Source organism: Oryx dammah, unplaced genomic scaffold, assembly GCF_014754425.2.
Source record: "Oryx dammah isolate SB20612 unplaced genomic scaffold, SCBI_Odam_1.1 HiC_scaffold_13, whole genome shotgun sequence".
Lineage (NCBI taxonomy): Eukaryota > Metazoa > Chordata > Mammalia > Artiodactyla > Bovidae > Oryx > Oryx dammah.
The window spans coordinates 25,043,187-25,059,030 of record NW_024070197.1 but is presented as its reverse complement, the minus strand read 5'-3'; the positions used below and the strand labels follow the sequence as shown (position 1 = coordinate 25,059,030).

Here is a 15,844-nt window from a genome sequence, read left to right as displayed (position 1 = left end):
TTTAACTTGAAGTGATGGCTTCTTCCTTTTTCAGTTTGGTCCTGATGTAAACGGGAGACGTGCAGGTGGGGAATGAAAGCCTGGTCACTTTCTGCCTTTTTTCCTGGTGTCTTCTACCTGGGTTCATCGCCAGCCACTGTACCTGTGCCTCTGGGTGAGTCACTTTTTTCTGGCTCCTCTGAGATTAGATCAGAAGGAGGGAATAGAGAAGGCATCAAGGAAATTGTCACTTGTCTGATCCTGCTTGATTAGGTTGATACTTCCTCTTGTGGGGCACTTTCAAGAGTCAGAAAACTCACCCTCGTTGCTGGGCATCTGTGCCTTGCATTTCTCTTGGTGGGGGTCAAACTCATCTCTGTTTTGGCTGGTTCTTTGCTTTTCCTTGGTCCGAAGAACCTGACAGTACCCTTGGCTTCCCTGTGCTGAGGCATCCTTGTCTCACCAATTTTCAGCTCTTAGAAAGGACCCCAAATAACCATACACATTTCTTAAGAGGAATCTGTAGCACCAGAGAAAGCACTCATGCATGTTTTTACCCTTAATAAACCCTAGGGGAAGGTGATGGTTTGTTCCCAACCAAGCAGTTCTTCCTTTGCTCTGGTCTCTGCCCACTAGTCCACTCAACTCTTGCTCTTTAGAACAAGTAGGTAGGATTCAGACACAAGCCCACTGTGCCTCTTAATATGTTAAACTTATCTAGTGGTCCCCTCAAACCTCACTTTGTGGACTAGAGGTTAGGAAGTGGGGCTCACAGCTCTTTGAACAAATCTTCCTTAATCACCTTCTCCTGCCCCTTTTATGCACTTCGCGTGTTACTGTCTGCTCTTGTGTAGGTATTGTCTTCTCATGTGTGCTTAGTTGCTCAGGCATGTCTGACTCTTTGTGACCCCATGGATTGCAGCCTCCTGCCTCCTGCCAGGCTTCTCTGTCCATGGCGATTCTCCAGGCAAGAATACTGGGGTGGATTGCCATGCCCTCCTCCAGGGAATCTTCCAGACCCAGAAATTGAACCGGGGTCTCCTGCATTGCAGGCAGATTCTTTACCAGCTGAACTACCAGGGAAGTGTTGTCTTCTCGTGTCTCAGCTCAAATACCATCTCCTCAATGTGAACTTCCCTAACCATCGTGTCTAAAGGGCTCATTGCCTTAGACATCTCCATCGTATCACCATATTTTATTACTGCATTGTAAAGTGATCTGGTCCATTCATCTGTTGTGTCCCACACCATAAGGAGAACTCTAAGAAATTAGGGACTCTGTTTCAATGATCGCTGTCTTCCAGGGGCTAGAAAAGTGTCTCTGTGGTAAATGTACAACCCATAATTATTGATCAATAGATACTTTATTCAGTGAATGAATAAAGGTCAAGAGTTAGAGTCTCTGGGAGGTGTCTCAAGGCAGGATTTGAATGAGGCCACAGTCTAAGTGGAATCTAGGAAAAACCGCACTATATTTTTATCTGCATTGTCTGAGAAGAAAGATGGGGGTAAATGCACAGAGTAGTTATTCTCTTGGACTTTCCTGGGCATCTGGCAGCCTGGGTTCTGTTTCTGGCTCCTTTAAGACTCGATAGTTATGGACCATCCTACTTGGTACAGTAAATTTTTGCAGATAACTTAAGGGTTCACAGACCTCCTGAAGAGGGAAAAGAACCCTTAAAAATTTATGGAGAGATGAAGAACCTCGCTGCAACACCGGCAGACAGGCGTTAAATAAGATAATGCATGATGGACTTTTAAAGAACTAGGACAAGTGTCTGGTGAGAGAGGGTGCCTTTGGGGAGAGAAGGTGTCTGATGGAAAGGAAATGGCAACCCACTCCAGTTTTCTTGCCTGGAAAATACCATGGACTGAGGAGCCTGGTAGGCTACAGACCGTGGAGTGCAAATATCGCTGCCTGGCGGTTGCTATGGACGCTTGCCTTCTCCAATCATCGAGCGGCTTGCTAAGCTGTGCGGCGCTGCGTGGTTGCTGTGGCAACGGATGGTAACAGCTCCGCTACCAGGCGGCCCGGGAGGAGAGCCAGCTGCTTGGAGCCGGGGTGGGAAGCCCTTGTTACAGCGTCTGTGAGTTGGACGCGGGGTCTTGGTGGGGAATGGGGCGCGGGATTGACGGGGTGGAGGTCACCGGGGTCGAAGGCCCTCGCAATGGTCGTGGGGTCTCAATATGAGGACTGTGAGGACTGGCTGGGGCATCCCGTCGAGTTTCCAGCTCTTTGTCCCAGGGGTTCCCTAAGCTTTCCAGATCCCATCTCTCCCCAGCCTCCTCACGCTCTTTCTCCTCACCCCCTGTCCCCTCGATAGTGGAGCCTCCAGTTTCTGCTGGTTCCCCAGACTACCTGTGTGCATGAGGAGCAGACATCAGCCTGAAGGACAGAGTTAGAAGTTCACCTTGCTTCCAACTTCTAGTTAGCTCGGCCTTGGGCAAGTCATTTTCTGTATTTCCTTAACGGGAAAATGGGGTGCCGTACCCCCTCCTCCCTTCTTCTCGGGATGACTCCGAGGATCAAATGCATCTCCGGTATACCCTGATATGATTTACCTGTGTGGTCTCACTGCATAGCTGCGCCTGTGAAATGACTAATGATTAACCGCCCTTTACAGTTCTGCAGTCTGGGTTCGTAGACTGCCCCGTGTTTAGAGCTGTCGGTGTGACTCTTAACCACCTGCTGTCCCGTTCTCTACGTGTCCTCACTTGTTTTACCTTAGATTTCTTGCTCCCTGCCTCTATAGAGTCTTGACCTTTTCTCTTCAGAATACTTCAACCAGTATGTATTTTATCTAGATGCTTCTTCCCCACTCTCCTTTGCTTTACTCTTTACAGTAATTGAGATCCTACTTAATGTTTAGTAGGAACCTAGATGTTTTGCAGGAAAAAAAGACAGGATTTGTGCTCTTGATGAGCTAATTTAGTAGAGTCATGTTTTACTACTGTATTAGGTTGGGGATGCTAAGGTCAACGTTGAAGGAAAGCCTTCGTTGCTGCACTTGGGCTTTCTCGAGTTGCGGGCTACTCTGTAGTTGAGGTACGTGGGCTTCTTATTGCTGTGGCTTCTTCTGTTGCAGAGCACCAGCTCTAGACGCACAGGCTTCAGTAACTGTGGGCTTAGCTGCTCTAGGGCATGTAGGATCTTCCCGCACCAGAGGTCGAACCGGTGTCCCAGGCACTGGCAGGCGGATTCTTAACTGCTGGACCACCAGGGAAGTCCCTGTTCCATTATGTCTTTGTTCTTCTAAATTTTGCTGTAGCCTTCATTTCATTCTTTAGCTTCTTCCTTGAGAACATTGAGGAGGCTGTTGCTATTCATGTGGCTACCTGGATATCACTCTGCTTGGTGGACTGCTAAAGCTTTAGAATCATTCATGCATCCTTCTGGGCTCTCCTCAGTCTGCACTGGACTGACTGTTGAGCATTGATTGATGAAATGGACACAAGTATTCTCAGAACTAATGACCATCTCACCTCATTCTACAGCCCACTGACTAAACAGCAAAGACAATCACCCAGCTATTATAAAGATTATTATTATTTTTTTAATTTAGCTGAATATGAATAAATTGAATTTCCATCATCCCCATTGATATAACTCTTTTGAAGTCTTGTTGTAGAGATTGTACTTGCCCTGCATAGGCATCAAAACTTGATATTACCAGTCTTTTAAAACTTTGTCTTTCTTATGGGAAAATAATATTTACCACTTTGTTATAATTTACATTTGCTGGCTTACTAGTGAGATAAAGCAGTTTATGATTATTTACTACTGATAATTGATCTTCTCTGGGTTGTCACTCTTTATCTTTGTCCAATTTAAATCTGACTGTCCTTTTTATGTTGATCTGTTGGGGTATTTTACATATCCTTGGTATTGATACTTTGAGATATTGATACTAATTTTATCCCAGTATGTTCATAGCTGTTTTAAAAAGTCAGATTTATTATGCATAATTTACATACTGTAAAATTCACCTCTATTTTTTCTTCTAGTTTTATTGAGATATAATTGACATACAGCACTGTGTAAATTTAAGCTGAACAGCATAGTGATTTGACCTATATTAAGGATGAAATGATTATCACAGTAAGTTTAGTCATCATCCATTATCATATAGATACAAAATTAAAGAAATATAAACAATTTTACTTGTGATGAGAACTCTTTAGGGTTTATTTTCTTAACAACTTTCATGTAAAACATACAGCAGAGTTAATTGTATATATCATGTACATTACGTCCCTGGTACTTATTTATCTTGTAACAGGAAGTTTGTACCTTTTGACTGCCTTCGTCCGGTTCTCCCTCCCTCAACACATTACTACTGGTAACCTGATCTCTTTTTCTATGAGTTTGCTTGTATTTGAAGTATAATTGACCTCCAACACTGTTAGTTCCTGTTACACAACATCATGATTGAATATTTCTATGCCTTTAAAAATGATCACTACAATAAATCTAGTTACCTGTCATCACTCAAGGAGATATAATTATTGAATACATTCCCCACACTATACATCTAATACCCATGACTCACTTATTTTGCAACTGGAAATTTGTGCCTCTTAATCTCCGTTACCGATTGCTCTCCTCCCTTCACCTCCTCCCCTCTGGCAACCACCAGAAAAAAACCATACAGTTTGTTCTCTGGGTCTGTGACTATCTCTGTTGTGTTATGTTTACTCATTTGTTTTATTTTTTAGATTTCACATGTAAGTGATTACTTTTCGTATTCTCTGTCTGACTTACTTCACTTAGCACAATACCCTCTAGATCCATCCATATTGTGACAAATGGCAAGATTCCATTCTTCCTTATGGCTGAGTAATATTCCACTGTGTACATATACCACATCTTCTTTATCCATTTTTCTACTGATGGACATTTAGGTTGCTTCCATATATTGGCTATTGCAATAATGCGGTGAACATTGGGGTGCATGTGTCTTTTCTATTTAGTGTTTTTGTTTTTTTTGGATAAACCAAGGAGTGGAATTGCTAAGCCACATTATAGGTCTAGTTTTAGTTTTTTGAGGAATCTCCACACTGTTTTCCATAGTGGCTGCATCAATTTACATTCCCACCAACAGTGCACAAGGGTTTCCTTTCCTCCACATCCTCACCAAAACTTATTTGTTGTCTTTTGGATCATAGCTCTTCTGAGAGGTGTGAGGTGATATCTCTTTGTGGTTTTGATTTGCATTTCTCTGATTAGTGATCTTGAGCATCTTTTCGTGTACCTGTCGATCAGCTATAAAGAACCCAGAAATGAATCCACACTTATATGGGCAATTAATCTATGACAAAAGAGGCAAAAATACATCATGAGGAAAAGACAGCTCCTTCAGTAAACAGTGTTTAGAAAAGTGGACAGCTACATCCAAAGGAATCAAACTGGACTACTCTCTCATACTATGCACAGAAATAAATTCAAAATGAAATAAAGACTGAAATATAAGACCTGTAACCATAAAACTTCTAGAAGAAAACATAAGCAGTATGCTCTGACAATGATCTTGGAAATATTTTTTGGCCATGTCTCCTCAGGCAAGGGAAACAAAACCAGAAATAAACAAATGGGAATACTTCAAGCTAAAAAGCTTTTGCACAGTGAAGGAAACTGACAAAAGGCCACTTACAGACTGGGAGAAGATATTTTCAAATGCTATGTCTGATAAGGGATTAATATTAAAATATACAAAGAAATCATACAATTCAATGTCAAAAAAGCAAAAGACCCAATAAAAATGGGCAGAGGATCTGAATAGACCCTTTTCCAAAATTTACTCCTTTTAGAATAAAAGATCAAATCCCTTATGATTATACAGTGGAAGTGAGAAATAGATTTAAGGGCCTAGATCTGATAGATAGAGTGCCTGATGAACTATGGAATGAGGTTTGTGACACTGTACAGGAGACAGGGATCAAGACCATCCCCATGGAAAAGAAATGCAAAAAGCAAAATGGCTGTCTAGGGAGACCTTACAAATAGCTGTGAAAAGAAGAGAAGCGAAAAGCAAAGGAGAAAAGGAAAGATATAAGCATCTGAATGCAGAATTCCAAAGAATAGCAAGAAGAGATAAGAAAGCCTTCTTCAGCGATCAATGCAAAGAAATAGAGGAAAAGAACAGAATGGGAAAGACTAGAGATCTCTTCAAGAAAATTAGAGATACCAAGGGAACATTTCATGCAAAGATGGGCTCGATAAAGGACAGAAATGGTATGGACCTAACAGAAACAGAAGATATTAAGAAGAGGTGGCAAGAATACACAGAAGAACTGTTCAAAAAAGATCTTCATGACCCGGCTAATCACGATGGTGTGATCACTCATCTAGAGCCAGACATCCTGGAATGTGAAGTCAAGTGGGCCTTAGAAAGCATCACTACGAACAAAGCTAGTGGAGGTGATGGAATTCCAGTTGAGCTATTTCAAATCCTGAAAGATGATGCTGTGAAAGTGCTGCACTCAATATGCCAGCAAATTTGGAAAACTCAGCAGTGGCCACAAGACTGGAAAAGGTCAGTTTTCATTCCAATCCCAAAGAAAGACAATGCCAAAGAATGCTCAAACTACTGCACAAATTGCACTCATCTCAAATGCTAGTAAAGTAATGCTCAAAATTCTCTAAGCCAGGCTTCAGCAATATGTGAACCGTGACCTTCCTGATGTTCAAGCTGGTTTTAGAAAAGGCAGAGGAACCAGAGATCAAATTGCCAACATCCGCTGGATCATGGAAAAAGCAAAAGAGTTCCAGAAAAACATCTATTTCTGCTTTATTGACTATGCCAAAGCCTTTGACTGTGTGGATCACAATAAACTGTGGAAAATTCTGAGAGAGATGGGAATACCAGACCACCTGACCTACCTCTTGAGAAATCTGTATGCAGGTCAGGAAGCAACAGTTAGAACTGGACATGGAACAACAGACTGGTTCCAAATAGGAAAAGGAGTATGTCAAGGCTGTATATTGTCACCCTGCTTATTTAACTTCTATGCAGAGTACATCATGAGAAATGCTGGACTGGAAGAAACACAAGCTGGAATCAAGATTGCTGGGAGAAATATCAATAACCTCAGATATGCAGATGACACCACCCTTATGGCAGAAAGTGAAGAAGAACTAAAAAGCCTCTTGATGAAAGTGAAAGAGGAGAGAGAAAAAGTTGGCTTAAAGCTCAACATTCAGAAAACGAAGATCATGGCATCTGGTCCCATCACTTCATGGGAAATAGATGGGGAAACAGTGGAAACAGTGGCAGACTTTAGTTTTTTGGGCTCCAAAATCACTGCAGATGGTGATTGCAGCCATGAAATTAAAAGGTGCTTACTTCTTAGAAGAAAAGTTATGACCAACCTAGACAGCATATTCAAAAGCAGAGACATTACTTTGCTGACTAAGGTCTGTCTAGTCAAGGCTATGGTTTTTCCAGTAGTCATGTATGGATGTGAGAGTTGGACTGTGAAGGAGGCTGAGCGCTGAAGAATTGATGCTTTTGAACTGTGGTGTTGGAGAAGACTCTTGAGAGTCCCTTGGATTGCAAGGAGATCCAACCAGTCCATTCTGAAGGAGATCAGCCCTGGGATTTCTTTGGAAGGAATGGTGCTAAAGCTGAAACGCCAGTACTTTGGCCACCTCATGCAAAGAGTTGACTCATTGGAAAAGACTTTGATGCTGGGAGGGGTTGGGGGCAGGAGGAGAAGGGGACGACAGAGGATGAGATGGCTGGATGGCATCACTGACTCGATGGATGTGAGTCTGAGTGAACTCTGGGAGTTGGTGATGGACAGGGAGGCGTGGTGTGCTGCGATTCATGGGGTTGCAAAGAGTCGGACATCACTGAGCGACTGAGCTGAACTGAACTGTACAGTTCTGTGGATTTTGAAAAATTTTTATGTATCCATGTAAATATACAGAATGATTCTGTTAACTCAGGAAGTTCTCTTGTTGCTGCTTGTAGTCATTCCCAGAAAAGTCTTTGTATCAACATATGTTATCATAAGTTTTGGATAAATACCTGGGAATGTGATTACTAGGTTCTATGGTAAGTATATGTTTAATTTTATAAGAAACTGTTTTCCAAATTAACTGTACAATTTTGCATTTCTACCAGCATAGTATGAAAGTGTCATCTGCTCCACATCCATGACATCTAGTGACAGTCTTGTTCATTTTTTTTGTAGATGTGTAGTGGTTTTTCATTCTGTTTCAAATTTGCATTTCCGTGATGCCTAATAATGTTGATCAATATGAGTTTATCGATTATTTTATCTCTTCTTTGGTGACGTTTGTGTTCATATCTTTTGCCCATGTCTTATTCACTTGTCTTCTTATTGAGTTGCCTTTTGGAGTCAAAAGTTTTAAATTGTGATGAAGTCCAATTTTCTATTTTTTCTATTATGTATTATGTTATCTAAAATTCTTCACCTAACCCGAAGTAACACAAATTTTCTTCTGTGTTTTCTTCTTGAAGTTTTATAGATTTAGTTTTACATTTTATTTCATGTTTTGTATATGAGCAAATTTAGAATTATTTAAGGGAAGGCCCAACAATCCCTCTGGCTTGTGTGGGAGAGTGATTCATGTGATCACACAGGATAGGGGAAGTTATTATTTATTATTAATTAGTGGTATAGTTTTACAAGCTTCACAGTAGCTTTGAGAATGTTTTTACATGTTAACATCAAAAAATATTTAGAAGAGGAAAACTCGCATCAAGTGTGAGAGAACCGACATAGCCTATGAGTGAGTATTGAAGCTGGGATCTGCATAGAGTAGAGATGCTTGACTCTGGATTTATATTAATAGGTTTGTTTGTTGTTTGTTTTGAGGTGAAAGTTTTTTCAGGGAGGAAACACATTCCATAGACAGAGGGTGGGCCGTCTCAGAAGGCAAGAGAGGCATTAGAGGCACCAGGTTATGGGGTTGTCAGTTTTTATAGGGATGGGTGATTTCATAGGCTAATGAGTGGGAGGAGTATTCCAGCTCTTCTGGGGAAAGGATGGGGACTTCCAGGAACTGGGCCACTGCCCACTTTTTGACCTTTATGGTCATGGTGCCTGTGGGTGTGTCATTTAGCATGCTGATGTGTTTCAGTGAGTGTAAACGGAGACTCAGAGTCTAGTGGAAGACAACTGGTCTGCCATCCTGGACCTTGTTGTCTCTGCTGCTGCTGCTGCTGCTGCTGCTAAGTCGCTTCAATCGTGTCCGACTCTGTGCGACCCCATAGACGGCAGCCCACCAGGCTCCCCCCTCCCTGGGATTCTCCAGGCAAGAACACTGGAGTGAGTTGCCATTTCCTTCTTCAGTGCATGAAAGTGAAAAGTGAAAGTGAAGTCGCTCCGTCATGTCCAACTCTTAGCAACCCCATGGACTGCAGCCCACCAGGCCCCTCCGTCCATGGGGTTTTCCAGGCGAGAGGACTGGGGTGGGGTGCCATCGCCTTCTCCCTGTTGTCTCTACTCAGTTGGTTGTACCCTCAGGCTATGTCATTCTTTTAAAGGTTGTACCCTGCCCACTTTCCCACCTCATTCTCCCTTCAGAGATTTTACTCCCATAATCTTTTGGGGAATAGAAAGTCGACAGTCTTCTGTAGCTGCTTCAGTGCTGAGTAGTTACTGAAGTGCTGCGTCAGGGAGTAAGCATTCCTGGATGCCTGATCTAGGGGCCCCAGGGGCAGGACGACTTCTTGTTTTGAGTTGGTATGGCTGGAGTCCTCCCATATGGCTCTAGTTGTTATCTTAGGTTTATGTTTAGTTTAGATTTTATGTTTATTTTCATCTTTCGGAGAATAGTGTTCATAGCTTTTAGCTGATCCCCAGTGGGATTTGAACCTCGGAGGTTAAAGATCACTGGTTTAGGACAGCACATTTCAGAGTGCAGGGCACAGTGACACGCTCCATCACAGTTGCTGTTGTTAAAAGCGAAGAAGCAGCTGTTTCCGAGGGCAGATTTTTCTTTCATATATTTTCTCCCAAGATCTATTTCCTCATCAACAGTTGCAAAGGAGCTTAGCATTTGGCTGCTCTTCATATAAAATGTCTTGCAAGGGGAAGCCAGGCTTGAAATAAGGCTTGAAATCATTGTAGGATCATGACTACAAGAATTAGAGTTGGACAGAGCATAAGTGAGGAATTGACATATCGCATAATGCCTCTACCGCAATTTAACTTGAAAAGCTGTGCAGTCATTCTTTTTACATATTTGAGGATTTAAAGTGCTTTGGTTCTCTGATTTTCTAAGGGTCATATTTATCTGTTACAGTGGTGGAGGAGAGAGGGTTTTTAAAAGTCTTTCGTGTGTGACTGAAAGACTTGTCAGAAAGTATCTGGTATTGTTTAAGCGATGATCTTCATCTTAAAATGAATACCAAAAAGTGAACTCATCTTACTTTGAGGAAAAATTAGTGTGACATGACTAAGAAAAAAATCTCATGTAATTTCACTGTCAGTTCATAAATCTCTCCTGAATTTTATTTTTAAATGGCATCTTCTTGCTTTAATAGGCTATCTAAAATGTCCTAAATATAAGGTTGCTCTATTAACATTATGATCTCACATCATTTATCTCTTTTTATTTTTTTAAACTACTCTTATAAACCCAAGTTAAAAAACTTTGCCCCTAATTTTGTGTTCTGTATAACTATGTTGTTGATGCTTGTTTTTATTATAAACAATCTACCAGGTTTGCGGCAATGACTTTGAAAAATCCTTAATTAAAATAAATTTCAAGGTTAAGCTATTTTTATTCATGCCTGGAAACAATCACCAATACTTGTGGCTTTTAGAATAATAACAGTGTGGTAAGCATATTTCAAAACCAAGAAGGCTGAAATTTATGTTTATGAAAGCCAAAAAATTAGTCTTGCAATACTTTGGAATGCCCCAGGTAATTAATTACAGGTGATGTGTATTATGTGAAAACTCAAAGATTTGAACAGGAAGTAGAAAACAGGAGCCTTAGGTATTTCATTTCTGATATAATCCCTGTCACTCTCAGAGGGAATTAAAGTTTAATAAAAAGGAGTAACAGAGAAATATAATCCAAGAATACTGATTAATAACTCTAGCACCACCAGAATGAGATTCTGTAATAAATAGTAGACTGCCAGTTGCTAAATCATGAAATATTGCAGACAGGAAAAAGGCAATACACTCTTTCACTTATATGACTTGTTATGTTAAAACTGTTTGTGGTAGGGAAGTTTTGTACTTGTTAATCATTTGTGTTTTTGCATTGCTATTTGTAATTACAATTAAACAGATGGTTCCTAAAAAGATTGTGTGCTCTTAGCAATTAAAATCATGGCAGGCAGCTCTTCCTCTTCCCCAACATACAATTAAACTGAATAGAATCACACATCCTGTGGATTCCTCTGAGTAAAGGTTCTGTGCAGATTCAAGTAGATGAGCATTCTCTTCCCCAGCCCTGACATTTTAAGCCCTGCAAGTTCAGAACGGTGAAGCTGGCAGAGAACTTCCAAACTTGGGTGTTGAAAGTAGTGAGCCCTCTCTGCTTTCTTCCCAAGTCCTATTCTCTCCATATGGGGATTAGGAGAATTTGTTTTTAAGTGGGATCTTTGGAACAACCTAACAACCATTGGATGTATTGTTTCTGATACGGCTTTCTAAATTCTGAGAGCTCAGCTAGCCAGTGAAATTTCTCAAGGGCACAGGAAAAATTGTATTTTTTCTTTGTCAGACAACTAATGTTGACTTTTGCTTGTGAAAAAAAAATTCTTTAGAGTTTTTCTTCTAAAGAAGATAGAATTTACTTTGGGTTCTAGGGAAAACAAATTCTACCTTAGGTTTCTGTTACAACAAATTGACTTCAGGAGATTTTTCAACAAGGACTCAGCACCCCATGAAATATTTCGCTCACTGATGTATGGCTTTGTGGCTAGTGTCCCTTCCTTGAACCAGACCTCAGCAGTGTTAATGGGTCTCCCCCAGAGAGGTGGAGTTGGAGCCTGTGGTGATTTGCTCACAGGTGAAACCTTGGAAATAAGTGTTTTGTTTGCATGAGCATAGATAGGCCCAAGTATACATTTAATGATTTTTAGGTGCAGGCTTTTGTGCCCACAAGTAAGCTGTTATTTGCTGGTGTAATTAACCATCTGCACCTTATTATGAGAGTGCAGCTGGCTAATTATGCCTGGCACTTGTAGGGCAGGTTAAACTTCTCATTTCCATAAAGAGTGGATTTTCAGCAAAGGACAATGACCTTTACAAATGAGTCCCTAAATTTAACTAGTTCAGTTTGAGGTCACCACTCATGGGTTTGGTTTGTTTTGTTTAGAAGAGAAATTTATATACGGGTAATATTTGGTAAATAATGAATACAGAGCCATAGGACAGACTTCTGTTATGAGTCAGGCACAAATGATATCCCTGCTGAGTTCAAATTATTTTGGTTTCTCACTTTGGAAAAGTTGTTCATTAGTATGGATTTACAAGTATTAATGAACTTGTATGAATGACAACTTGGATCATTCATTGAGACTTCAAATGGAATGATTTGTGTATTAACCATTTCAAAATCATTTTCAGCAATAGTTGTTCATTTTTCTTGTAACTTATTGGATGGATTGTTTGAGAGAACAGCAGAATGCTAGAGAGCAGACTATAAAATATCAGTGTAGGTTAAAGTTGCAGTCAATACCAATTAACTAAGTTTGAAGTAGATCTGCTATGGGGAATCTTTCCACATTTGTTTATCCAAAATTGTCTTTAATTTACTCTTGAAAGATATTTTTGCTGGCTATAGAATTAAAATATGGCAGTTTTTTCTTCCAGTAAATTTGGTTGCATAATTCTACCATTTTCTGTCTTCCATAATATTGGGAAACTAGCTCTCAATTGAACCATGGCCTCTTTGAACATAATTTGTCTTTTTTTATTGGCCTTTTAAATGATTTATCTATTTTTAGTTTTCTTTACCATCTCTAAGATGATTCTAGGTATGGATTTTCTCCCATCTATCTAGCTTGGGATTTAGTGGACTTCTTGAATCTACATATTAGTCTTTTTCAACATTTCGGTAGAATCCTCAGCTATCATTTTTTTAGATATTGCCTCTGACTCATCTCTTTGCTCTCAAGGCTCCAATGATATCAGATCTTTCTCTTCCATGTCTCTTAACTTCACTTGTATACTTAAGAAATTTCTAAATTTATCTACTATACCTCTTATTGTTAGATGTTCTATTTGGATCTTATGAAATCTTCTATACGACTTCCCCCTACAACTTCCCCCTACAATGTTTTGTTCTTATAAGTTTCCAAATCTAAAGAAAACTTGAAATAATAGTACCTAAATGCCCTTTACTTAGAGTCATTAGTTGTTAACATTCTGCCACATTTACTTTTGTGTCTTTTCCCACTGCTCCTTAAATACATGAACAGATACTTTCTAAGAAGAGCAAAATTCTTTCAGGTAATCACAATATTGTTATTACAGTCCATAAGCTTAAAATTAATACAGTGTTAATAAATTCTGTTTTCATTTCCCCTCCAATTTTCAATAGTGTTTCCTTTTTCTTTTTAAATTAAATTCAGGATTCAGTCGAAGGTCATGTGCTTCATTGAGTTTTTAAGGTTTTTAGTCTCCTTAGTGTAGAATAGTTCCCCTGACGTATTGGAGGGGGGCAGGGGGACGGTGTTGGTTTTTGCTGTTTAGAATATTAACATTTTTGAAGAGTCCATTTGTTTTCACAGAATTGTTGTATCATTTTGGTTATAGATTCCTATGTCCTAAAGAGATCTTCAGGCTTATCTGTTAGTACTTCAGACTGAGTAATATAGTTATTTCATAGTATATATCCATTAAATACCCTCTATGAAGTCTTTGATGATCTACTGTCTGTTCAGTTCAGTTCAATTGCTCAGTTGTGTCTAACTCTTTGCGACTCCATGGACTGCAGCACGCCAGGCCTCCCTGTCCATCACCAGCTCCAGGAGTTTACTCAAACTCATGTTCATTGAGTCGATGATGCCATCCAACCATCTCATCCTCTGTCGTCCCCTTCTCTTCCCTCCTTCAATCTTTCCCAGCATCAGGGTCTTTTCAAATGAGTCAGTTCTTCACATCATGTGGCCAAAGTACTAGAGTTTCAGCATCAGTCCTTCCAGTGAATATTTAGGACTGAATTCCTTTAGGATGGACTGGTTGGATCTCCTTGCAGTCCAAGGGACTCTCAAGAGTCTTCTCCAATACCACAGTTCAAAAGCATCAATTCTTTGGTGCTCAGCTTTCTTTATAGTCCAACTCTCACATCCATACGTTACTACTGGAAAAACCATAGCTTTGACTAGATGGACCTTTGTTGGCAAAGTAATGTCTCTGCTTTTGAATATGCTGTCTAGGTTGGTCATAACTTTTCTTCCAAGGAGCAAGCACCTTTTAATTTCATGGCTGCAGTCACCATCTGTAGTGATTTTGGAGCCCAAAAATATAAAGTCTGTCACTATTTCCACTGTTTCCCCATCCATTTGCCATGAAGTGATGGGACCAGGTGCCGTGATCTTAGTTTTCTGAATGTTGAGCTTTAAGCCAACTTTTTCACTCTCCTCTTTCACTTTCATCGAGAGGCTCTTTAGTTCTTCTCCACTTTCTGCCATAAGGGTGGTGTCATCTGCATATCTGAGGTTATTGATATTTCTCCTGGCAATCTTGATTCCAGCTTGTGCTTCATCCAGCCCATCATTTCTCATGATGTTCTCTGCATATAAGTTAAATAAGCAGGGTGACAATATACAGCCTTGATGTACTCTTTTCCTAATTTTAAACCAGTCTGTTGTTCCATGTCCAGTTCTAACTGCTGCTTCCTGACCTGCATACAGATGTCTCAAGAGGCAGGTCAGGTGGTCTGGTATTCTCATGCTTTAAGAATTTTCCACAGTTTGTAGTGATCCACACAGTCAAAGGCTTTGGCATAGTCAATAAAGCAAAAATAGGTGTTTTTCTGGAACTCTCTTGCCTTTTCAATGATCCAACAGATGTTGGCAATTTGGTCTCTGGTTCCTCTGCCTTTTCTAAATCCAGCTTGAACATCTGGAAGTTCACAGTTCATGTGCTGTTGAAGCCTGGCTTGGAGAATTTTGAGCATTACTTTACTAGTGTGTGAGGTGAGTGCAATTGTGTGGTAGTTTAAGCATTCTTTGGCATTGCCTTTCTTTGGGATTGGAATGAAAACCAACCTTTCCAGTCCTGTGGCCACTGCTGAGTTTTCCAAATTTGCTGGCATGTTGAGTGCAGCACTTTCACAGCATCATCTTTTAGGATTTGAAATCGCTCAGTTGGAATTCCATCACCTCCACTAGCTTTGTTCATAGTGATGTTTCCTAAGGCCCACTTGACTTTGCATTCCAGGATGTCTGGCTCTAGGTGAGTGATCACATCATCGTGATTATCTGGGTCGTGAAGATCAGTTTTGTATAGTTCTCCTGTGTATTCTTGCCACCTCTTCTTAATATCTTCTGCTTCTGTTACCTTCTATATTCTGCTTCTATCTTCTACCATCTGTAGTTTTTGTTTATTTTGCTCATGGTGTCTTGTTTTCCTATGTGAGGTCTTGTTTTTTTCTTCATTGTCCTTGAAATATTATTTGTAGGGATTTTAGTTTTTTAGTGTCTGATAGGATGGTGCCTTCCTCCATAGGAGACTTGTATTTGTTTCTGCCAGGCACCTCAGGATTTGTTAGTTTGGGATGACCCTGAACCTAGCACATGACTTGAAATTCTGTGAACAAATTAAGTGATATGACCTGGGCTGCAAATTTGAGTCAGAAGTGACCCCACCTTTACGGATATTTTTCCCCCTTGTTTTTCTTTTTATTCTCTTTTTCTTTTTAGCAC

General features: G+C 40.2%; 1 protein-coding gene across 1 annotated transcript in view; it reads left to right on the top strand.

The window, feature by feature from the left end:
- Window positions 1–1,986: 1,986 nt before the first annotated feature.
- The window catches only part of HYDIN (HYDIN axonemal central pair apparatus protein), a 344,459-nt gene continuing 330,601 nt past the window's right edge, over window positions 1,987–15,844 (top strand). The window contains 1 exon segment of the mRNA XM_040253754.1: window positions 1,987–2,065. The gene's annotated coding sequence lies outside the window, so the exon portion shown is untranslated.